Raw genomic sequence first — 24,018 nt, 5'->3', positions numbered from 1 at the left:
TCTTTATCAGGCGGCCACAATGGCGGATTCAGTCTTCAGCCTTGCCGGCGAGATCTTAGAGACCAGGAGACAGATGCTTCAAAACTGACCACCGTCTAACCTCAACCAGCATTAAAGTGTTCAAGGGTTATAGACATATTGAGAAACCGTTTTTTTTTTACATTTACATAATTACTAAATTAGGGTCTAGGGTTAAGCTTACGATTGTTTTCATTTTGTACATTTTTGTAATATGTTGTCACTTTATATGAAAATCTTGACTGACATATTTTCTCAATTTTTAACCTGATGCATGGATTCCTCTTTTTCTGCTAAATCTCTGCTGTAAATGACTTTTCTGCATGGCAACAGGTACAGATATACACAATAGGTTTGGATAAGCATAAACAGCACTGAACATTAATTCTCACTTTATCCTAATGTAAATCTTATCTTCATCTTTCAATTTGAACATTTCAATTGGTGCAAATATTAAGGTTTAATACCTTTTAAAAAAATTGGAAATCCCCTACATGTATAAACAAGATTACTTTAGTAGGATATGGTTGTCTTTTGTTACATTTATAAATTATTAGGTAAATATTTGCACCTTTTGTAGATTTATGGCCATTTTTAATTGCTGTGCTTAATTTGTAAAATAAAATCTGTTTTTAATGGATTATACATTTCAAATGAAAGAGAATAATGTGGTACAAAAGACCACAAAAAACAGAATGCACCAGAAAAGAAGCGTTTGTCCCTCTATCTTGGCCCCGTTTTTGTTTAGTGCCTGTCAATGAAGGTTTGCATCAGTAAACTCATTCACACTCTTGGATCCAACACCCTCGGGAATCTGCCAGCTTTGCAGTGCTACCTCTGTAGCGTGGACTTTGCCGTTCTATTTGCGGGGGTTTTGTCTTTGATGCAACAGCTTTTCCATTGCTTATGTCCTCCCTGAATCATTCTTCACTCTCGCATTGAGGAGGCATTTTAGGTTTTGCTGGATCACTGTAATGCCAAATTGCACTTAATTTCACACCTCTGTAAATTCTGTTGTGTCAGGAAGGCTCGTTTTAGACCTCTTTCTGTCACGGACAAGCTCTGTAGTAAATAGTTTGGGGCCTCAGGGACTCATCCAGCCTGAGGTTTTAATTGTTATAATTTAATGCAGGGGTGTCCACATCCTGTTGACCCCTGTTTGCTGGGCTTAGTAGGTTACAGTAAGGCAGAAATTATTTCCAGCTGCCCGACATTGTGGGTGGCCCATGGGTGGACAGTCTTTTAAGAAAAGCAGCCGCTTCCCTTTCTAATTAGGCTGTTAAACATTAGCACTACAACTGTTGGAGGAGAAGGATGTAATGGCCTTTTCAGTGAGAACGGTAAAGGGCTGTACACTGCTTGTCACTTCCACAAGGACACAGGGCTCGTGAAGGCCAGCAAGGCGTTCATTAACATGACAGTTAGGCTGCCGTCGTAAAACCCGACCGGCTTGTAATGGAGAAGCCCTGCCCCTGCTGAGAGACCAGGACAGTGCGGTGTATGGGGGGCCCTAAACTACAGACCACCATCCATACAAATCAAGCAACTACTCCCTCGAAGAGCAAACAAGCTGTACCTCCTTTAACTGTCATGTAAAACACAGTCTTTCATTTTATGTCGGAAAGACCAGTTCACATCCGCACAGCGGCTTTCTTCTTTTGGCATTTGCCTATTCACCTTCTTTATGTACCTTTTACCCAAAAGCAAACCATCTTTTCTTTGATGCCCACTTGTGTGATTGTTGACTTGACAGCTGTCTGTGTTCGAATGGCTTTCCTTGGTAACAGTCTAGAATGTTCTGATGAAAGTGCAAAAGCAGTCACTGTGCTGCCTAGGAGTATAAAACCATTGCTTATGAATTGCATCATATGCTCCTTGACGTTATGTCACTTGTTACATACCGTACATATACGTATTAAAGTAATTCGACTCCGAGTTACTTTATTTCTTCTTGCTGCTTCTGAAATCCGAGCTTTGAGCAGAACGGTTACTGCTGAAATTTAAGAGCGAAAGGCTTTGTTTTGCTTTCAGTGGAAAAACTCTGCTGTGTTTTATATGCGGACAGTTCAGGGTGAGCTGGTGTGCAGTGTTTCTCAGAAGTGTCTTAACGCAGAATAGAGGCATGTGCGTTACCATACGCACACAAATAGGAGATTTCAAAAACAATGCTGCGAGCCGCATTTGAAGCAAAGGAAATGGGAGATCTTGAGTGGCATGGAAGCGGACAATTCTGTAACTTCTTAACTTGGAGGTGTTTCTTTGCTTCTGAGGGTTATTTGGGCCACAGTATATTGTCACTGAAAGTGGGGGATGGATAGAGAAAGCTGCAAATCTTGCAGACATGCTTTGTTTCTTTTGGCCTGACATTGAGGTCAAGTCAAGCACTATTTGTGTAACGTTTAAAACACTGTGTAGGGTTTCAAAGCGACTTCACACATAATGTTTAAAACCATTTTTAAGATCATTCTGAGATCTGAGATGATCAGAAGTGGTTATGATGAACACAGTCCAAAAGATTTTTGGATCTGATCACTCCATGGACTGCATTTCATTTCTTGTGTAAACACTAATCTGTTCTGATACGACACAGATGGTTAACATCTAAAACATTTTTTTTTTAATTCTGCTGATTGATTTAATTGATTTAAATAGTATCTTAAAACATTTTAAGGTAGCTTCAATTCCATTCCAGTCTATTCTATTCTATTCTGTTTTTATAGTATAATAATAATACCAATAATAAGTACAGATCCAAATCCAAAAGTTTGGATCAGTACATTTTGTTTTGTTGTTGTTTGTTTTGTTTAAGCCCGTAATACTTTTAATCAATTGTTCAAATTGACAGTAACAGCATTTCTACAGTTACAACTTTTATAGTACAAATAAATAACTGCTTCACGAAAGAATCATGACAAAAATGTATCACAATATTTTGTCAAAGCATATTAGATTGATTACTAGTAATGTGACACTGAAGACTAGAGTAATGGCTTCTGGAAATTCAGTTTTGCTATCACAGAAATAAATATATTTAAGCTTTTTTTACAATATAAATTTTTTTACTGTATTTTTCGTTCACTATTTTCTTAATGAAATAGTGATATATTTAGTAGTATAAGTGCCTGTTAAGTGTATAATTATAATTTGAAGTTAATTAAAATAACAGCTTACTGCCTGTGATCAGGTCAGCCAATCTGCAAATGTGATATAATGTTTAGGTATATAAGGGATAAAACTTTTATGAAAGGCATTATTGCAAGTATGCATTCAGGACCCTTTAACAAAACATTTTTTTTTTTTTACTGCTTAAATGTTGTTTCTTTTTTCCTTCCAAGTGCAATGTGCATAGTGCCAACCTCTTCCCAGTGATCACCTATATAAGGAATTTGTAAATGCAGGTGGTGAAGAAGGCAGGCAGATGCTATCATTTATCACAACCCTTCTGTATGCAAGCAAAGCAAATCCTGAGGCTAAGAAAAGAGAGAGAGAGGGACGAGAAAAAGAGAGCGATTTCCATGCCTGTTGAGGCCATGCTGACAGATATAGTCGCCTCTGAGATTAAATCAAATTCACAATGAACACATCTGATACTAACACAAAGCTCAGCGAGAGCTTCGTTATTAACATTGTTATTCATTCCGTCATCCAGTTATTCCACCTCCCGTCCAGCCTGAACAGAAAACATTATTGCTCGGACGGAGGGTGCCCGGTGGGTCATTATGGGTCAGTGCAGGTGTCCCTGGAAATCCTGTTGGTTAGCTATTCACATTGAGGTGCTAAGACCCACTCGGACCATTTTCCTCTCGGTCTCCGTCGTCAGTATGCAGCAAACACAGTCGCTCAGTCCCTCCGTCGGAGGTGGCTTTTCAATTACTGAGCGAGGCTGCGGGGGAAAGGCGCTTGACAAAAGCCATGACATAAACCATTTATAGTGCGGCTCCATCATGGCCCCAATGCCAAACCGGGCTGGACGGTTCATTTAAAAAAGAAATTAATCACACATGGTTTCAGGCACACAATAACAGATTATGACTGGCTAGTGGCACCTCACTGAGTCCTGGGATAAAATTTTAAAAAGACACTTAAATCTGTGGAGAAATGCAATGGGGTTTGTGCACCCCTTGATAGAAAATTGTAGGTCGACGATTTTAGCTTATTTCCGAACTGCTGCTGAACACAGACTTTGTATTAAAATGAGGGAGAAAGGAGAATAAAACTGCACAAATGTGTATTTAGTTTTATTAAGTAACTAGCTAAAAGTAGTGATGCTACAAACTACATTTTTCACTAATGTGGTCGTAGCTCAGTTCTTTTCAAAACACTAACAAGGAATTTCACTGAGCGCAGTTTTGATTTTTTTTTCATCATATTTTATTATGCCTGCAGATGAATGAGCTGAGGCAATACTCAGACAAGCTCTGTCTCCTGTTGCATGTGTAGCGTTGAACTGCTAAAATCACACACTTCTTTTTCAAAGCTCATTTTAAAATCACCGCTAATTTATTTGCATTCAAATAAATGCTCTTTTAAACCTGTCATCTAAAATAGCTTCTTGCTTTTATTCATAATTAAGTTTGTATTTGTATTTGTTTTTATTTTTATATTTTTTTTTGTAAAATTAAGCAATTGAGCAATTAAGTAATGCTATCACACTAATAAAATAATATAGTAAAATAGTACAGGATAGACACTACTGTTAAAAAGTTTAGTATTTACAATCAGTCCTTTTAATTTAATATTTTCAATATAATAATAACGAATCCTCTTAAAAATCGTACGTGTTGCTACCATTCGTTAAGAAATCAAAACAATTTTAAATTCTAACTATGCAATCTACAGTTTTAAAGTTGCTTCCCCAATAGTGTCTTATATTTTAAGTTACACACAATGAGTGTTCAGTGTAATATATTCTCTCATTATCACTTCTTACTGTAATATGGAAGATTACTGTGTCTATACAGTCAGAGTATGCGAATCTAGGCTCACTTTCATTAAACCACTGGAATAATTCATTTTCATGAATTATTCCATATTGTAGTCTGCTTAATAATTGGGCAAATGATTGTGGAAAGTATGAGACTTGGGAAAAGAAATCCACTCAAAGACCAAACCGAATATAAGAGAAGCAGCGACAGAAAAAAATAAAAATAAATATAGGAATTCTGGGCAAAATGGCCAGGAAACTGTTAAATCCAGCATACCACAACTAATCAAGCATGATGGATATTGTAAGCATAAAGAACAGAAACCTTTATAATGTTGAAAATGACAGATTTAGTCATTAGCCACAGTATGGAGCACACATTGGGAGTTGCATCTGCCTCTCCCCCGTGAGTGAGGGGTGTGAGCAGGGTTTGAGAGCCACTGCCTTGATGAATGAGGCTCAACTGCTGCCGATTAACGGAGCGTCCATGAGTGGGTGAGATACAGAAGCCAGATCGTCCTCTAAAAATCTCCCTCTCAGCAGCCCTTCCCGCACCCTTTTTCAGTGACTCTTTACACTTTCGTTGCCTTTTAAAGTGGTGTTTATTGATAGTTCAAGCTTATCGATTGCATTCTCTTTTTTTATTATCGCGCCCACAGAAGGTTGTGAAGGGATCCCGTCCTCTTCAGGCTCGTCAGATCCACATTAGGCCCTTTCAGGATGCGTTTAGTATTCACGAACACAGGCCAGAGCCTCTTTTAATTTGGCGGGCGACAGTGGGTGTATGTCAGCCGCCCTGCCTCACCTCTGGCTACTGCGCCCTGAGGTAATGGCTGTTTAAAAGGAGGCGGCGATTATAATGGAAGGGTTTTTTTATCCCCTCCGGAATGGCTGCAGACTGTGACTCACGTCACTTGATATTCATTGGAGGCTGTCACAACGCATGCAGCTCAGGGCCTACTCTTATCAAGATAACCATTCAGCTGCTCACAGCTTTTGAGCGCTGAAAGAAATAGAGCAAAATAAATAAATAACTCTGTAAATAAATAAAAAAGTGCATTCTATAGGTCACTTTCCAATGACAACAGCCAAGGAATGAAGAAAAATAGTATGTTTTCATCATAAGGAAAGGGGTGATGCCTTATCTAGTGAGATGATGTTTCTTTCATTTAGCTTCCGGCACCCATGATGCACCACCAGAATGAAAGTTCACGTGCTAATTAATCACGAGGTTTATATTGACTGCTAAATTGTGATCCCGAAATGTTCAGGAATTAAAAAAAAGGTGCCAGACTACCTTCAGGCTTATCTCATTACTAATGTTCATTTTGGCTTGGAGACAGACAGGCAGTTTTTCAAGCGTCCTTTACTTATCTCTCAGCCTATCTAAATATTGGTTTATCTCCCTTGTATCGCTAGGCTCGTCGCATGGCCGTCTTTTCTATTAATGATGATTTTATCAGAATGCACCTCGGCTATGCAAAAGGGGCATCAATGCTGTGCAGGCACAAAGCCCCATTTAATAGCAATTTACAATTTCCACAGCTTGTTCTCCAGCTCCCTTCATTTCTAAAGATTTCTGTAAATAGATTACTACAATCAAATATGCTGCTGCACAAATCCTATTAGAAAGCACCAGAGTGGAGAAAATCATTTGCAGTTTGATGTGAAGAACTATAGACAAATAATAAAAACCTAATGATTTACAAAATTAGGGTCAGATAGGTGGAACTGCAATAATTCGATGAGCATACCGGGAGAAACATTGCTTTTTTATCAGATATACACAATAGCAAATCTGACACCGGTCCCGCAGAGGCTAAATGCATGTTGAAAGCATATTGAATTTCCCTCAATTGCGGGTTTTCAAACAGGTAATACGATGCACTAGGAGCCTCTTCTTCAAAATAAATGACAGTCAAGGAGGAAAAGTGGAGTGATTTAATTTGGCCTCGAGTCAGGTGATCGCCAGCAACGGAGGGTCACTGACCTTTTTCAGGGGAAATAAAGGACAGGCACATCTCATAATCTGTGGAATACATATTCAAGAGCTTATCCATAAACATCACCCTCGAGAGAGAAATGGTGCCAGGAATATCGGCGTTCCATTGACCCGTGTTTCTTTAGCTTCTGAGGCTCTCCACTTTAAAATATATTACCAATGCAATCACAGCTTGTGATTTTTTTTTTTTTTTTTTTTTTTTTTTAACCTCTTCTTGTAGTTGCACGCACAGATACATATGCATAAATCCTGATTCGTAAAGATCTCCTCCCGAGAGCGTGGTTTTGATGCTAGCTGTGATGATGCTCCGAGCATCAGAGACAAAGTCATTATTTGAGCTGCACCCTCACTTGAGGTTCCTCTTGGGGAAGAAAGAAAAAAGCCCCGGAAAAGAAATGAAAAACCAGAATAGAAGCGTAGCTGTGAAAAGAGAATAGCCATTCATCAGCCACTCATTTCACGCCACTGTTGTCTCCCATACATGAAGCAGAAAAGCAGAGTTGCTAGAATACAGCTTGACTTTGAAAATGTCTTCTTATCAACAGTTCACTGAATATGTATAGTTAGAGGTGAATAGAGGCGAGCCGCACAGTACAAGGTGACCTCACCGTCAGACTCTTTTTCTTTCTGCTATTGAATCTCTGAAGTTTTGGCCTCTGAGATGTTAATAAAACAATGTTCGTTGATACTAAATGAACTGTGTGTATTTCCCTCACAGAAAAGCAGAGGAGAGCAAGTTTTCTTTCTTTTCTCTCACTCTCTGTCTCTCACACACAAACGCACATAAACAGCCTATCAGAAGCCCTGGGTTTTGATTGTTCTCCCTGTCTGTAGGAGATCGGACGGCAGTTATTGGTTTTTGTGCTGTCTGTGTTGGGCGCCATACATGGTGTTTGAAGATGCTTATTTATGCAGTTTGTTCCCCCTGTCTGGTTTGAAGTGCTGGAAATCAGGACTAGACGGTGTTGTTAGGATACTAGAACTATAGATGAGCGTTCTGTTTCTTCATGAATCCTTTTAAGGTTGCTTTTTTTTGCGCTGCTTTGATCGAATTTTGACTTGCATATTCCCTTACGGTGCTGTACAAGATGTCCACTTGTTGTGTTTTGGACCCAGGGACATTTCTGGTCATTGCTATTCAGAACAGACCAATTTCAAACTGTTGTAATTGGACAGCGATAATAAATTATGAAACAAAATATGTAATATTCACAAAGACATTGAAAATTCAAAGGGAAGAACGGGAGGGGGAGTAACATCAGGCCCATCTCAAATCTGTTCGCTATTTCCTCAGTTCCTGAAAACACACAGCTTTGAACATGAGTAATTTAGTTCTCTCTAACATCGCTGCCACAAATAACAGTAGTGTCTGGCAGGATGCTTCGACACGTGTGGCAAAGATGAAGACTGTGGCACCGGCTCTACACAGCTGTGACCTGCATATTTACCCTGTAAACAAGTCTAATCTGTCCACCCGTGCTCCATGTTTGCCCAAACCCAATTTCATCCTTTGTCCTGATTCACTGAGATTGGGTTGTACTACATGAGATATTTTACATTAAAAATACAGCACATTCAAACAAAACGCAACAAATGCACACATACACCGTCTTAGCTTAGTTAAAGAGATACTTCTATTTGAAATGCATTCCTCAGTTATTTTTTGGCAGGTCTTCATGTTTATGTGAAGGAGCATTAGATGATTTTTTTAAAGCAGACGGCTGATCGGAGGTCCTACTCACTGTAATTACGAGGATAACTTGCTCTGCCAGGCTTCACGACTAGGCTGTTAATTACCCTTCTCATGCCTTAAGATTTGCAGTCTTGCAGCTGGGGAACAGCAAAACTCAATGGGCTGTGATTGGATATATGTGCTGGCAGATATCTTTCTACTTGAATTTGCAAGTCTAGACAAACATCTGTATCAAAGCTTTAGATATTTGAGTCCAAATCTGACTTTTTATTCCAATTGAGTCGACTAATAAAAACATTTTATAAAAGCTTTAGACACAGTAACATAGAGAGATTTATAAAGACAAATATAACATAATGGTCCAGCCTGAAGGGTTTTCAAAGTATGGAATCAGCGGATGGAAGTTTATATACGAAATATTTAATGCAAAAAAAAAATAATAATAATGTGTAAAAAAATCTAAACAAATGTGACAATGCATAGTTAAAATATCACTGTTAAATACTGGTTAAAAAAAAAATCACAAATTTTGTTCTATCGAGAGTTGTAATTGTCTGAGTCTCTTCAGGGTTGTTCATGAATGCATACAACATTCAGGTATAAATGATATTCTAAACTAAAATAATAATAAAATATAACAAATGACACATTTAATAAAATGTATAACTTCATATAAAATAAATATTTTCCAGATACTATTTGACACACATTTATAATATGATTATCATTTATATATGGCTGCATTTATATTTCAAGAAGGGGTCACTCACAAGAACATCATAAATAGGTGGTTTGTGAAATCAACGAGTTTGTAAACCAAATATTTAGTCAACAACCAATTATTTAAAAGGTTTTCTTTTTTTTTTGCAATTAGCATGCTGACAGTGTGGTGTCTTAGACAGCTGTTAGACAGTTTAAAAAACCTTCTCGTAAAAAGTCTTAAAATTCATCTCCTCACCACTGCAGCCGTACACATTCAGACAGCATGCCAATTTAAAAAAATCCAACATCTAAAAACACATTCTGTTCCAATCCGCTGAGCTCCATCTAGCTGTTTTTGAACGCATCTTATGTAAAAGAAATACATTCCATTGGGGTCAAATAAACGTGAAACCAGCTTCATTATGTAGTCTATTAGTCATCTAGCCATTCAGGCAACCCACCAACAAGTCAATTTTAAAAATACGTGCCCATACCTAGTTTGAATGAGTTTTTTCAGACAAAGCATCTGCTTACACTTTTAGTTAAGCCAGTCATATTTCCTGACAGTTGCTATGTCTGTTAATTCAAACTCCCCTGTGCCCTTCCTCCAATACTCCCTGCCGAGAGACCATTTCTCATGTTCTCTCATTACTGTACAGGATCAGCGGCCATCATTGATATTCAGCGAGTTCAGAGAAGTGACTGTGAGTCTGCCTGCTAGTTCCCAAAGTTGATTTGATGCTAGTGTAGCACTAAATGAAATTCAATATGTCACCAGGAGCCATTTGTGACCAAGAGCATATAGCATTTAATAGTTTAACCTTTCTTCATCTTCAACCACTGTTCTCGCATGTAGAGACATGTAAGGATGAAGGCTATAGTGAGTTTTTCTCAGTGCGTTCCTTTCTGTAATTGGCTGAAAGACGGACGGTTTCTTCAGTTTGTCATAACAAGCACTTAGCGTGTGATGCATTTGTCAGAAAGGTTTTGCAGAACAAACTCAGCTGTGATAAGTAGTAGCACCTGAATATACAGCTCTGTGAAAGAGTAGTCTTGTGTTTATGTTTTTTATTTTTAATAAATAAAAACATGAACGTGGCTGCATTTCTGCAAATTGATATTTACGTTGCTTATGATATGTTTTGCGACTCTTTTAAAGTAAAATGTCCAATGAGTGCCATTTCAAGAGCGTTCATTATTATCCAAAGCAGATTAATTTGCAGCTGTTTTATTACATCGGTAGGTTGAAAATAAATATAGAAAGTGGTATGCTCTACCGCTTGAGTTTACTAAATTAAAAAGCCATAGCTATATGAAGCTGGTGACGCAAACATCAAAATTATTAGGATTGTTTACAAATCAAATAGTAAAATAAAAGATTTGAGATCATAACATTGCATTGTGACGTAAGTCTTTATTAATCAGTAATATGCCCCTGTAATCATAATTTGTGTGGAATTAAATAAAAGTTATTGGTGTTTTCTAGCATTCATCTCAGCTGAAAACAGAAGTGAATTGCACATGCTTAGTAACCTCTCCTATTATTCCCCTGGTCCTGTTAGCTACAGCCCTTACATATACACGACTTGCTTCTTTATAGGCTAACCAGTCCATTTAACTAAATAATTTTTCTGCATGAGTTGCCAGGATGGAATTATACTTTTTTTTTTCACAGCATGACCTTTGTGAATCAAACAGCCACTGTGAAACCCTCACAACAAAAAAAAAGGTTTGCCAAAATCATTCACACACATGCAGACTGTGGAATTCATGGGAGAACTGCTGCCATTACGTGACTGACATTTTCCTCGGTGTGCTCTCACTCTCATTTAGTTGTGTTCTTTTCATAGACTGGATTTTTATAAATGGCATTTTGAGAGTGTGAAGATGACTAAACAAAGAAGAATTTCTTGTTTTGGCTTTGGGAATGTTTTTTGTGCATGATATTGCATCAGTTTTTTATGTGTTTTTAATTGATTAATTTTTTTATTTGCTAATATAAATGCTAGGATATGAATTTCAAATGGTCCTTACCAAAAAAAAAGACATAACAATGTATTGTCAAACATTTGATGTTAGCACGGCCTACATTTTTGATTTAGTTTTCCTCATGCATCTGGTAGGGTGTAGCTGTTGATTGAATTATTTTGACTGATTGATGTGTGATGCATGTAAATGTCAGGTGGTTAAAGAATGCACATCCTCAAAGCAGCGTTCCCCTCCCATTATTTTATGGCATCAAGATGTGACAGCTCTCATCACGGTTGAAATGCACACTGCTCTCACACAGCAACTTGCATTAATGAGCACTGACTTCTAGTTGTTTTAGCAACCTTGCAGTTTTATGAAACTCTTTTGCTAGAGCACGATCTAGAAATAATGCATGGTGTGATTTTGATCTTGGCTTGTAGCCTGGCTTTGCCATATGTCATGATTGTCAGCAGACACTAATCCTGTCCCGTTTACAAAGTGAGAAAAAAGGAAAAATAGAGGAGAAATGCCTGATTTAAGCAAATGGCCCTGAAGTTGGATGCTAATGTCAACATTTGCAGCAGTTAGCCCCCTTCTGAGTCTTAACCCCTGACCCGGGCCCCGGCGTGGGATAAATCAGTGCGCTGGTGACATTTATGGAGGAGTGCAGATAATAATGATTCTGTTGTCTTTAACCATTGACTGAAGGATCAGGCATCGAAACAAAACACTTAGCCTTCTGGTTTTTAAAAAGAGATTATAAGTTTCATTCAAGCCATGCAGGTTAAACGACTAGATTTATTGTCTTGTTGCCATGGTAGAAGACAGATTTTCTCCCAACTAGTTTGCGGTTTATTGCTATAAATAGATAAAGCAGCCTCCCATCCATCCAATTCTTCCCCCTGGAAGGATTTTCCTGGATTTTGATGTGCCACGGGTGTTTTTCAGACCCACTGGAACTATTGATTGTAAGCAAGAGTTTTGATTAAACTGAGATACAAAAATGACAAATCAATATAGTGCTGCAGTTCAAAGCAATTGCTGATATTTGTGCCACTTTGATCAAATCTGTACACTCAAATTTAAAACATAACAGTTAGTCTACAACAACAGATGCTCTGTCAGAATATAGTCTATAATGGTACCTTCAGAATTTTTAACAAGCGTTGTATGACTATATAGTATTTTATGAATATCCACACACTAAATATATTCTACATAAATACAAGGCCCAGATAAATAAATAAAGTAGAACTCCCTTGTCGTGGGATTATAATGATTCATAAATCCCACAGAATCAAACTCAGAGACACAAAACAAATGCAAAACCCAGAGGATTAACAATCTCATTTTCCAACTTGGTAGAATAAAGAGAGGATTGCCCTGCTTCCTTTGATACCTGCTAAATTACTATCTTCTTAATTTCTTCTGCTGCACAGTAAGTGTGACAGTGTTCACTGGGGCCTGGGAGCTCCGGTCAGAACCAACCAGGCAGACGAGCCGCCTTTTGTGCTGCTCTTGAAATGGTGCATTGTGTCAACTGGCATTGAAAGCCCCATGAGGCACATTCACGTGTGTCTGGATGTGTGTGAAAAGGTCATTATGTAAAGGTGAAAAAGCACTGGGTGAGATTTACAGGCAGTAATGCTCAATTCAGTGAAGGATTGGTTGGGGAAGATACTCCTGAACAGAAGAGACCTGATGATAAGGCGATGTCCTCTGCCTTGCAGCGATTTAAAGGTTATTCAGCTTGGTACAACAGATATGTGACATGAATTATCGTTTGATGTGGATTTGATATTGTTGTGACTGTGTTAGGACCGCTTATGGTATTGGATAATAGTGATAATATCACTCAACGTTCCTTTTAAAGCTTTTAAATTACATTTATTTGTAACTACAGTTACGTCTTTGAAATTTCCATCAAATAATTAATCGGAGCTGGAGGAGATCCAACTTGTTGGTGGTTTACAAGCAGAGATCGACAGATACAGTGGAGGGATACATTAACTTCCAATGTGCTAAACTGTCACTTTGTTAAATTGTTAAAGTATTGCATTTTCTATAAAAATAACTTACATCTAAAACAGCTGGATATTTTTTTTTTCCTAATTATACCTCTATTATGGTCAACAAACATTGCCGGAGCAGAAATCGTGGTCCTATAGTGCAATTTGAAAATGTAAATAATGGTAAAACTCCAGGGAATCGCTTGCTATAGACAGTTTTTTATTAAAACACACAATATTAAGTTTAAAGAGATATTTCGTTCTCTGAAATGATTGATTTCGAATTCGCTTGTATGTTTTAAAAATAAACCATTGTCTTGGTATTTATGTGTCCAGGTTATATAAAAATCTAAATATATCACTGTGACTATTACTGTCATTACCTTTGAGATTTTCCGAAAATAATGAGAAGTGGCAGAGAAGCACATCTCTGCCAGGGCAGCAGAGTCACAGTTTAAAGATCTAATTAATTTTCTAATTAATTTCAAGATTTATATATAATTATATGAAAAAGGTTTATTAGTCTTTACTAAACTGGTCAGTAGTTGAACTTTTTTTAATTTAAAAACAAATGATTTCGTTTTAGTTTTAAGTTTAAAGTTGTTAACCCCTAGCTAGCCCTGTTAGCCAAATAAATAACCTTTTCCAAGTAAAAAAGAAAAAAGAAAAAGATCAAACCATTACGGCATAAATGTTTAACACAGATAAAGTTTTATTTTATTTTTTATAGATTTCAAGTACTCAGGAGTGTCCCTTATCACCTAATCACAAAGTGCCTTGACCAGGGGTGATGGGTAATTTCCTGAATAGTGGCCCTGACAGACGAGAGCTTTTTCAAATTGATTCTGGAATATGATTCATTAACATGAAGCTGCACAGTTTCAGATATATGAGGATATCATTTAATGATAGACATATCAGTTGCAGAAAGTTAGTGATCATTTAAAATAACTGCTTTCAACAAAGAAAGTGTGATTCGGGCCTTTTGCACTGCAGGAATTATTTCATAGTACCCAAACTAATTGTGGTCCTACCAACTTTTTGGCGTGTTCGTACTGCAGGAACTAGGAGCAAGAACTACGTTTGGAGGAACTAAATTGGCTCGTACTTCAGAGCAGGGTCTAAAATAGTTCCGGGAACTATCAGTGACATAAGTGCAAGCTGACTTTACCTGAAAATTTATCTACAACATTTTCTGCTTCTATCAGCCTCAGTGGCATGTAGCACTGTCAGTTGAATTTCCGTTCTTTTAATCACTAGACGTATACGTCAGCATTTCATGTCCATTATTGTGAAACCCACGAGACACAAAAAAAACACAGCTCCCATCACAGCATCCTCCATTCTTACTTTTTTCTTACATTCTTACCTCACTTTTTAATACCTACCGTCGGTGTGAAAGCAACCTTTTAAATGGTAGTGGGAAATAGTTTGTTCAAAATCATCCCAGTACTTTAGTACTGTACTTTTAGTTCTGGAACTAAAGTGGTGTGTAAGGACCTATTGTGTTCCCCTGACTACATTTTCCTTTGTTTACTCCCTGCTGATCTACAGGTCCAAGGTCCTGTGTTATTATATCACTGCCTTTTCCCATTTTGAATCATTTTCACCTAATCTGTGTCTTGAGGCCGTCTCAAAGGGGTCCTCCTGGTAGGTAGTTGTCACCAGATGTTTAAAGGAAGACAGAGTATCTTTGTTGAGTCAGCGGTGCATGACAGGGGCGGATTGGGTCGGAGGATTGAGGACAGGCATCTCCTTGTTTTAACCACCTCTCAAGGTCTCTAAGCCATAGTAAGAGGGAAGCTTGAGCTTCAAATTGCTTGTGCTGAGAGACAGATGCATTCTCTCTAATGCCTTTAGAAATGGCCCAAAAGCAGCTTAATATATAAATATATATATATATATATATATATATATATATATATATATATATATATATATATATATATATATATATATATATATATATATATTTTAGGACAAATATTCAGACTCTGCAGTTCCCTCTATTATTGTTGTTTTTGTTAGCTGGTTTGCTTTCTTTTTCCTGGTGTTAGGACTTTAAAATGTTTGCTTGGTCTAGAAATAGGCTGGGGGAATGCCATCATTTTTGAAGTCCCAGCCCCCCACAATACACCTCTCTGTGAAGGGATTAGGGATATAGGTTCAGTGTCACAGCCTTCTGTTCAAATGAGTCTATGTCTTCATCATTGATAAGAGGAAATTGGACGCAGTGAAGTGCTCTCTGACAGTGCTTTATGTTCTCTGCTTTTGATTTCCCTTTGCTCATGTTGTTTACCCTCAACCCTCCCTTCCTCTTCTCTTCGTCTTGCTCATCACCTTGACGTCTTCTGTGTTTGTTTAACAACCATAGAGACAGTTTCGGTTCTGCTGCCCGCACACATGAATGAGATCTGTTCAGTGGCTATGAAATTGTGAGTTTAACATGTTGCTTTGTATTTTTGCTATATTTGATAGCCTTAATCCTGGCAGAGAAAACTGTCTGCAGTTTTCAGAGACTTTCCAGGACAATTTCAAAGTCTTCCTTTCCATGCATTTCATCTGTATATTTATTGATCAGATGAGTAAACATATATTCCCATGGTGATGTTAGGGAGCATTTCATGGTTGAAAAGACATCTAAGCCAATCAGATTCAAAGACCAAAACAAATATGCCTATATCCTGTACACCCTATGCAAATGAGCAAACGAAGCAAATCAATTTGCCCTCATTTTCTCTAAAAACTGCAATATATATCTAATCCATTGGGGGTTGGCTAGGTATTAACCCAGCTTTAGACTATTATATAGTTTTTGACTTAAAGTGACACACATGCTTCCATTTCGTTCTCAGTTGCATGCAGTTCTATGCCAGAACAGCTGGATAATCATTTTCAGTCTCTCTCCTTTTCGGTTGCACACAGTATTGAAATGGCACTGAGGTTTAATTTCTCTGTTTACCAATTCAGTGAATTAACCTCTCCTCAAAGGAGACGCTTGGTGAAAAGGTATTAAAAATCGAGTGATGTTTATCAATGCACCATTTGCTTTTCAATCATCTCTGAAAAAGTCAAACAATAAAGCTGTCAGTCAAGTGGCTTTAGCAAGAAAGAAGCTTGCAGATGCAAGCGGTAAAAGGAGTGGTTTTAAAAAAATAAACAACCTACGTGGAAATTCAGAAAGGGGGACGTTATTGAAATATGCCTAGGAAGAGAAGGTTGCATGATACGATAAGTTGTCTGGGCTCCAGGATTAAAAAAATGGCTTCCTAAATCCAAGTTTATCGCAGTTGCAGAATAGTCTAATTTCTCACTTACTCCACTGTCTCTCCACATAGGATTGTTGGGATCCACGACTTTTTGCCTGCTGTCCCCCAAACCTCAGGAATCCCAAGTATTTTATTTTCCTTTGCCTCAAATCAATTCCAGACACCGCAGTTTCCTGCTCCTCGGATCCTCCGGGACCGGGCTGTCTGAAAACCCTGACTAGTCCTCCATTTTCCAGGAAATGAAAAGGTTTGGGAATGAGAGGCTTTGGCAGTGCCTCACCATTCACCTCTTTGTAACATAGTTGCTAAAAGAAAAATATGCAAGCGCGTCTTCCGTACTGACAGAAATATTCTGCGGCCTTGTGCGTGAGACAAAAGCGAAGACACAGGGCCTTTATTAGCCTTGTATATTTTAATAATGGATGAAGTGTCTTGCGGGTGATTGAAGCTCTGAGGAGATGCAGCTGTCGTTAGTCAGTGTTTTTATAACCTAGTCATTAGTATTCCTGGATATACAGTGAAGCTATGAAGTGCTTATTGGAACAGCATAATAACTGAAGACATAATTAGGATGTTATTGATGTGTAAAGGGGGGAAAAAGAAGAAAGGAACAATTATCTTAAATAATTAGAAACCATGTTAAATGACATCCAAGAAGTCAATTGAGAGGCTATAGAACTAAGGAATCATCATTCATCGTGGAATATTTTAAAGTCAGTCATGCATGAGTTTTTTCCATATACACCAGTGACTCCATTTAATACTATCATGTACGACTCCTTGAACTGATTATCTGCCAACTTTTGTTTAGTTGTTCTCAATTTCCTTAATGATTGCTCAAATATTATTCATGTATTGCCTTCAGTTTCAGTGTCATCATCTACAATACACGCAGGAGGAAATGATTCATTTTCAGTGCATTTAAACATTCTATTCGTGAAAATTAACACAGTCTTATTGCTGTATTCATTTTTGTTATTATTTAATTTATTTAGTGTAGTTTTTTGTGGTGGGGAATGGCAGAAAAAAGCACCCAGACTGGCTGGGAGGATTTACAGATTGTTATTAATACACCCATATTTGTGCTTGCATGAATAAACAGGAGGATAATGTGTTAGCGGAGATGAATAATGAGAGGAATTATCATTACCAGGCATGTGCAAAAGCTGATTCTCATGGTTAATAATTATGGCTAAAGCTGTAATGAGTTTCAAAAGCTTGGTTGAGCGCCTCAAACACACGCCACACCAAATGTAGCTGCATTTGCTTATGCGGACACACCAATGACCCACACTCTGTGTGATATGCGTATGCATTTTTAGAGTTTGTTATCAGGACATTCGGCTTTGTTTGACTTGTCGGACGGAAGTTGATGTTCTACTGGAAACGAATACGCCTCGTAGAGTGGATAATCGAGGCATGCAGGGAATACAAGGCACACACTGTTGCCTTTAGGCGTCTAACCTTCATGTTGTTCTAGGTAATATAAGTAGAGTGCTGAGCCTTGTTTGCCCTAGTAAGGTGATACTCAGTTCTCTTCTCCAAGGGCACGTGCTGCAGAAAAGACAGTGGCGGAGCCTTGGGCTCTTCTGAAATAAGGGCGTTCATCTCTGTAGTCCAACTTACAAGACTCCACCACCATCGTAACTGTTAGTAACTGTGGCTTTCAACCAACATGGAGTGGCTGCAGGGGCAGCAGCATCAACATCTCAAAGGCGGCAAAAGCAAAGGCTTCCCCTCACCTCCATAACTAAGAACCCTGGCCACAACTGTTAGCATATTCATAATCCAGACCTCTCAGAGGAAGTGCGGGAGGCAGGAAAGGAGAAAAGAGGCATGAGCATTAGTCACCTTTTTAGAATACAAATCAGCTCTTTAGCCATGCACTGCAGTGAGCCAGGCTGAGGGATTTTTGTTTGCGAAACACCTCCACCGATTAGTCTCTGTAATTGAACGGCAATTAAGAGTCAGGTTTCGCCCTGTGAGCACAATCGCTGACCAGGGGAAGTACTGCTGGGTAATGAGAAACCAAAAAGCTCTTTTCTCCGTGACAGCATCGGGAAAGGCTTTGATGGCAGAACTTTGAAGTGAATAGATACGCATCTCAATTCCCAGGTCCATCACGAGCATGTGTAGTGTTTAGAGGTTATGACTTCCTGTTACATTGCCACTTTTTAAAAGCCTTCTAGTTTCTATGCCTCAAATAGTCATTTAAAAGCAATTTTTTATACCTGACTTTCAGTTGTGGAATGGTGGTAGCAAGTACTAAATGTTTTGACCTTCATCACATCCTTAAAAATTGCACTTTGACAGAGCTAAACACTTGACCACATTTGTTTGTACAGTATGAGCACTCTCCGATGTAGCGGAATTTACATCTTTGTGACTTGAGAGTTGATCTCTAAGTGCCTGAGGAAGAGGAGTCGAATGAGAGCAGAGCAACCTTCACACAACTTCAAAAGTCTCAATGGCTTTGAAAATAAAGAGCTAGAAGGAAATTCATGTATGTGGAGAAAAAAGACTACTTAAAGGTGAAACGTGTAATTGTTTTAGTGTTCGTATGATATTTTTGTTCCATTTCCTGCTAAATATCAAAAGGCAATTACAAAGGTGTGGTTACATTAGCAAGTCCATTGTCTATTGTCAATGTAATGATGTATAAAGTACAGTTGTAACTTTCAAACAAAGCTTTTCTATTGCCGACTAAGTCTGTGTACAGTAATCTTGCCCTCATTCAGAATTCTCAATTGCATTCATTCCCACTGAAATGACAGAATTTTTCCTCCTGACACAGCTTAAGTCAGCCAATTGTACATTGACCAATGAAATGAGCCTAGAATAGGACATGTGCTGTCATTGTTTTTTCACATGAATGCTTTATGGTACTGTTAGTGGTCCTGTAACCTTTAAGCTTTCTTGGTTTCTAAATCAAACCTATACTATGTACTGAATAGTGTGATTCATTATATTCAATGGAGGTAAAAAAAAAAAAAAAATCACTCATTTCTGTTTATCCAGCCTAAAGTCTGAGGTATACCACTGTTATATTACAGACATAAAGTTTGGTCTGCCATGTATCCATTAAGGCAGTAGGATGAATGTTAAAAAAGGTTACAAATTGTTTAAATATTCCACTTTAGACTAAAAGTAACTCTGCACCAATATGTTTCCACTGACTATGTAACTTTGCAAGTACATGTTGGCTTATTCTACTAATCCTTATCCAAACCATAATGTAACTAATACTTTAACGATTGTTTGTTGAGTAATGTGGACTATCAAAATCAAGTGTTACCACTTACTAGATGCTGTTGATATGCCTCCCCTCAATATACACCAGAACCCAGGTAGAACCCAGTCACCAGACCAGCAGGCATTTGAAATATCTTTCAGGAAGATCTTGAAATATAGAAAAGGAGAATATATTCAAATGTACAGTATAAAAGTCCAATCATAACAGACCATCAAAAACTAGAGTTGCATAGCAATGCAGGGCACTGCTATCGTTTTATATGAATCACTGTGTTAGTATATAGTTTTGAAAATCAAAATAAAGAGTGCATGAATATGTGAGTGACAATATTACTACATAAACATACTGTTTTAGGGGAAGAGCTTTGGCTGCTAGAAATTCACTGTCTTTAATTAGAAGTTATTAATCATAAGTGGCCAAGGAAAAAAAAAACTAAAAACTATTATTTATATAAATTATAATCAAAGGTAATGTGTCACAAAAGGATTTCTTGGAATGTCTGCAATTCCTAGTTTGTGTGACATGCTTAAACCTTTATTCAGTTGATATAGATCTTGAAACTGTCTGTCTGAATCTTCAAGTAGCTAAGTAGCTTTATAGCAAATAGAATTTGATAAACTCTTAATCATCTATTATGCCTAAATAGAATCATGTTATTTTCATGTTATTAGTATTAAAGTAGTAGTAATAGTAAAGTAATAGTATTAATAATAATATAAAAAAGTGACTGCTGTCCAGCAACAACAAAAAAAAATATTTATACAATCTAATTGTCACCATGTATCATGATAAATTGCTACACGGCATATTTGTAATCTATATTTCACTTTGACAGCTAAATAGCAAGGCTGTATATTGGTAGGGGTATAATAATATAATAGAACGCACTCTTGGTAGGCAAAACCTATACAGAAAAAAAGGAAATATGTAATCTATGGCACATTTCCTAGCGCAAAAAGCACTTTAGTGTAATATCAAATGCGTACGTGTGTACATGCTGTAAATACAAATACAATCTCAGAGACTCATGTGAAAGCAAAGCTAAAGATCCAAGCAGCCAGTAGCATATATCAAATATACATGGAGATGAATCTTTTTTATTGCTTTACACCACTTTTACCCAGGTGTGCTTTTGCCCACTCCTACAACATCGAATGTTACTCAGAGTAAAAGAAAAAATAAAAGGGAAAAAAATGAGTGAAAAATTGAGTAGAGCTGACCACACCATTTTCACATTAGAGTTTGCTTTCAAGCCACTTTTCATTAGATACTAAGTTTGTGGTGGAGATCCAGAGAAGCAGAGTGTGCTTGCAGCTGAATTGCTGTAATTTTCTGCTTTCGTTTAGCGATAGCTGCTAAAATTCAGAAACCAACAGGGTAAGTGGCTGTTAACTGAAAATACTGTGCAAAGAACAGAATAACTGTCTTTCACTCAGGTCTCAGTCTTCTACAGAAATAGCTTCACTTCTGTTTGATTTCAAGTGTCATTTCATAACCCTTCCTCCCTTTCGCTCTCCGTTTCCTTTTCTCGATCCTTCCGCTGTGAGAAAATTTGATAGGAAATTAGATTCTTCTCAGAGTTCTGAATGCTTGCAATAGGCCATGACAGAGCTTCTGGATCCGGTTTGACATGTCTCCTAAGGATTTTGAAATCTATTCATTTACCCGCTCATCCGTTTATTTGTTTTATATCTTTATACTAGTTGGGCCAGAGGATCACTTTCGGCGCCTTTCAGATTTTTCAGTTGCTTCATCTCATGCAAGGTTCTCGCAGTGGCAACTGAATCCGTAACTCGGCATTCTGATTAAGGTCTTGGCATTTTATAGCGCAGAATTCAATATTTAGTTTAAGGCATGTGTAATATATTCCACTGAATATATCCCACTAAACTAGTAATTATAGGCTGTGAGGCAGGGTGATCATTTGTGGTTCCAAAACACTGAGGCATTTTCTTCCCGTGCCCTCCATTAGTCGTAACAGTACACGCTAGCAGTTCCTTTGTTCCAGAGACACACAAATACAGCTGCGCTTAAAATACAATATCTGCATTTTATTTCCTCTATCAAATGTGTTTTAGAGACGCTAGGGCCTGAATCCCCTCAGCAGAGACACACTCAGATGTCTGGCCGATAAGAGCGCGTGATAAATAACGGTATCACTTTTACAGAAGTTACAGACATTGCAGGGTTGGTGAATCACTTACCATCTCCGAGTGACTCGGTTTGTTATACAAATGTTTCAGCAAGGAAAAAAACTATATTTTGCGGTTAGGCTATTTACTGCAATTTCTCAATGTTTTTATAAATCATCAAGTGGTTTGGTGTTTCAGACAAAAAACATTTACCCTCGATGACTAAGAAAAGGCTGCGAGTTTATATGAAAAGAATGCTGTCGGTTGTAAGACCGGGGTCTTCAACCTTTTTTTCAGATCCTTTGGTAGAGGGAGAGATGGAGCCAGGGGCCTTCTGGTTCATATTGTATAAAATAGCCTATAACAACATGCATATAGTGCCGTATAAATTCATTTACATACTCTATTGTGCTTAAAGTACATTACAAAGCTATTATGTACACTCATATACTTGTAAATGTTAATGAGTGAGAGACAATGAACATTAAGTATAACATTAACCTTTTAATCCCTTCTTGAAGAACAGTAGTTTTAACAATTAGTTTATATATATATATATATATATATATATATATATATATATATATATATATTATTTATTTTTTGATCATACATAACAGTAAAGAAAATTTGTCTTTGCCACAAGACAAATACATTTAATTTTAAAATATATATTAAAATAGAAAACGGCTCATTTGAAATTTTGTAATGCATATATACATATGTTGCAATTTATTGTATTTTGTATAGTGCATTATACACTTTTAAAATAAAAAGAAAAAATAAAAGCTTATTTTGATGAGCCTAAATGCTCTGCATTCTGTTATCGCAAGAAGCACCCTCAAGAGAAAGAGTTCAGAGGCTGTAAAACCACTCCAAGTAGCACTGCATCCTGACATTTTGGTGGCCGGTCAATAATGAAAGGAGGGGATAGAATGTCTTCTTTCTCTAGCGCCGATGCCAATTTACAGCCAAGACCGAGATGAGCATGAAGCAATATAATGTAATCAGGGCCTGACAATACAGAGATCTGCTTGAGTTAGGGCACCCACTTTCTTAGTTCTCCGCTGGATGCACTTTATTTGGGAAATATTTATGGGCTTTGCAGACTGGCAATTGGTTAGGTTTAGGTTTAGTTATCCAGCCATCATGTGCTTATGTGCTCATGTGCGTATGTGTGTGATGTGAGGATTTGACTTAGTATGATTAGGGTAAGGGTGTGTGTGTGTGTGTGTGTGTGTGTGTGTGTGTGTGGGGAGGGTGTTGCGGGCTAAAGTGGCTGTTGTTGTCAGAGCTGAAGGTTGTTAGCGGCTCAGTGGATGAGAAAATACCTGGCGGGCCACTCTCCCATACCACGTTCGCCTACACCCAGACAGAGAGCGATGAACGGACTTTATAGGATTTCACCCAACACCTCAAGTGGTTAATTATGGGATGTGTAACATGACAAGTGTTTACACAGGATAAAGATCTGGAAAAGGATGGCATTGACAGGTCTTGTGTGACATTTATGTTGGGAATTTTGTGAGATATTATACATTTCTTATGTTAATGGTAATTAAGTTAATTATTTATTATAAAAATGTCATTTATTTATTTTATGGCAGCAGTTACTCCAGTGATTTGATTCTTAAGAAGCATTTCTTAAAAAAAAAAAAAAAAGCTGTGCCTCTTAACATTTAAAGCTCAGAATTTATTTAAAATTGAAGTACTTTGCAACTTTATAAGTGACTTTAATTTCAGTTGTAATCGCTAAAAAGTATGAGTTCCCTTTAAAAAAAAGCCCTATAGAAAATGTATGTATTTATTTTATTGTGTGTACTTTATTTTGTGTTTGATGCCTGGAAGTGAATATAAACTTCTTTTTTCATTGCATTTTCAAATAAACAGCTATGAGACCTATAGACCTTGTGGTTTATATCCTGCAATGTAGAGAATAGCTTACCGTAACAATGGTTTGCTGGTAGACCGCTGACTGTGTAATGTCTAATTGAATAGGCGCAAATGGGCTTACAACCTCTGATGCTTAATTAATTCAGGGTACA

General features: G+C 37.5%; 1 protein-coding gene across 1 annotated transcript in view; it reads left to right on the top strand.

Moving 5' to 3' along the window:
- The window catches only part of cdh11 (cadherin 11, type 2, OB-cadherin (osteoblast)), a 47,904-nt gene that overhangs the window by 7,942 nt on the left and 15,944 nt on the right, over window positions 1-24,018 (top strand). The gene's annotated exons all lie outside the window — the stretch shown is intronic.

This window comes from Puntigrus tetrazona, chromosome 7 (assembly GCF_018831695.1).
Source record: "Puntigrus tetrazona isolate hp1 chromosome 7, ASM1883169v1, whole genome shotgun sequence".
In the NCBI taxonomy this organism is placed as follows: Eukaryota; Metazoa; Chordata; class Actinopteri; order Cypriniformes; family Cyprinidae; genus Puntigrus; species Puntigrus tetrazona.
The sequence above is the reverse complement of the archived record's forward strand: the minus strand, read 5'-3'. Positions and strand labels throughout refer to the sequence as shown.